Below are 2855 nucleotides of genomic sequence, written 5' to 3' on the forward strand. Positions count from 1 at the left end.
TGGTTTCAAACTCCTAGGCTCAAGTGATCCTACCACCTCAGCCTCCAAAAGTGCTGGAATTATAGGCTTGAGCCACTGTCCCCAACCACATCAACTGATTTTCAAAAGTCAAACCAACCTTGCATTTCTGGGTTAAAACCTAGTTGGTAATGAAGTGTTTTCACTTTTACATATTGTTAGATTCAGCTTGCTAAGTTTCATTAAGAATTTTTGCATCTATGCTCAGATATTTGTTTATAGTTTAATTTTCTTGTCCTTTTTTGATTTTGGTATCAGAGTAATGCTGGCTCCATAGAATGAGTTAGTATTCCATCCTCTTTGATTTCCTGAGTTTGGGTAGAGCTGGTGTTACTTCTTACCTAAAATACATGGTAGAGTTCACTACGAAAGTCATGTAGAGCTGGAGTTTTCTTTTAGGAAAGGTTTTTACTTGCAAATTTTATTTTTTTTAGTAGATATAGGCTTATTCAGATTATTTTTTTATTGTGACAGGATATTCTTAACATAAAATTTACCATTTTAAGCGTATCATTCAATGACATTAAGTACATCCACAATGTTCTGTAACCATTACCACTATTTTCAGAACTTAAAAATATTATTTCAACTAGAAATTCTGTATTCATTAAACAACAGTTCCCTTCTCCTAGTCCCCAGTAATTTCTACTCCTCTATATAAATTTGCCTATTCTGGATATTTCATATAATTGGAACCATACAATATTTGTCCTTTTGTGTCTGGCTTATTTAGCATAACTTTTTCAAAGTTCATTTATATTGTGGCATGTATCCAAACTTTATTACTTTTCATGGCTCTTGATTTGGGTGAGCTTTGATAGCTTGTGCCATTCAAGAAATCTAAGTTGTTGAATTTACTGACATAATGTTATCTATAATATTTTCTTATATTCCTTTTAATATCTGTAGAGTCTGTACTGATGTCATCTCTCTCATTCTTGCTGATAGTTTGTATCTTCTTTCTTTTTTCTGATTTTTCTGTCAAGAAGCTTATCAATTTTGTTGATTTTATCAAATAGCAAAATTTTGGCTACCTTGATTTTTATATTATTTTTCTGTTTTCTATTTTATCTATTTATACTCTTACCTTTATTGTTTCCTTTCTTCTGTTTTATTTAATAGTTTAATTTGCTCTTATTTTTTCTTATTTTTTATGGTAGAAACTAAAGTAGTATACATAAAACCTTCTTTTTTCTAATATAAGCCTGTAGGACTATATATTTTCCTCTGCATACTGCTTTAGCTGCATCCCACACATTTTGGTAGGCTGACTTTTCATTTTGATTTAGTTCTCTTTTGATTTCTTCCTGATTCATGGACTTTTTGTTTGTTTGTTTGTTTGTTTTGTTAAATGTCCTGTTTATTCTGCAAAAAAGGCTTAGAAATGTATAGACACAATTTGTAGGTTGAGAAATCTTTGTGTAGTTATGACTTCACAACCATACTTCTGCAAAGGCAGTAATGATGGTGGCTTCTCAACACATTAACCTACCATTGTTTTGTTTAGAGCTAACACAGTGAGAATGGATTATTAATGACCTGTTTCTCTAGGTGATCATCACATTTCACTGCTCTAGTCAAGTGAAGGCTCCACTTGTTCTTAAAGACTAGATCCATGGATTGTTTTTAAATGTATACAGTACCAAATATTTGAGGGGATATTCCAGATACTTTTGCAACACTAACCTTTAATTTATTTCCACTGTGGTCAGAAAACACTTTTTTTTTTTTTTTTTTTTTGAGACAGAGCCTCACTGTTACCCAGGCTGGAGTGCAGTGACATAATCTCAGCTCACTGCAACCTTTGCCTCCTGGGTTCCAGTGATTCTCCTGCCTCAGCCTCCCAGCTAATTTTTGTATTTTTTAGTAGAGACAGGGTTTCACCATATTGGTTAGGCTGGTCTCAAACTCCTGACCTCATGATCTGGCTGCCTTGGCCTACCAAAATGCTGGGATTATAGGCATAAGCCACTGTGCCCAGCTGAGAATACTTTTTTAATTTTAATTTTTAATTGACTGATATTTGTATATATTTATGGGAGAAAAAGTGTTACTATCTTTTAACACAATGTGAAAAAATTAAGATAGTTAACGTATCCATCAACTCAAATATTTGACATTTTTGTGATAAAAACATTATAAATGTACTTTCTTAGTGATAATAAAATGTATAGAACTTAATTATGAGCTATATTTCCAATGCTGTACAATTGTTCACATACACACAAGTCAAATGTATTTTTTCTGTCTAACTGAGATTTTGTACCCTTTGACTGTTATCTTCCCATTGCTCCCATACCCCAGGCTCTGATAACCACCACCCCACCACCTTCTATGAGTTCAATTGTTTTAAATTCCACATATAAGCAAGAACATATGACATTTGTCTTTCTGTGTTTGGCTTACTTCGCTTTGCATAATGTTCTGTGATTCTATTTATGTTGTCTCAAATGGTAGAATTTCTTCCTTTTTAAAGGCTGAATGGCAGTCCATTGTGTATATCTACCACATTAAAAAAAATCTGTTCACCTCTTGATGGACACTTAGGTTCACACTATAACTTGGCTATTGTGAATAGTGCTGAAGTGAGCATAGGAGTGCAGACATCTCTTCAACATCCTGATTTCTAATCTTTCAGGTAAGTACCCACAGTGGGATTGCTAAATCATACGTTAATTCTATTTTTAGTTTTCTGAGGAACCTCTAAACTGTTTTTTATAATTACTGTATAACTTACATTCCAACCAACAACAAGCGTTCCCTATTCTTCATGTCCTTGCCAACACTTTTTTGTCTTTTTCTTTTTTTTTTGAGATGGAGTCTTACTCTGTCTCCCA

Source organism: Sapajus apella, unplaced genomic scaffold, assembly GCF_009761245.1.
Source record: "Sapajus apella isolate SASKATOON/1434 unplaced genomic scaffold, GSC_monkey_1.0 scaffold763, whole genome shotgun sequence".
NCBI classification, from domain to species: Eukaryota; Metazoa; Chordata; class Mammalia; order Primates; family Cebidae; genus Sapajus; species Sapajus apella.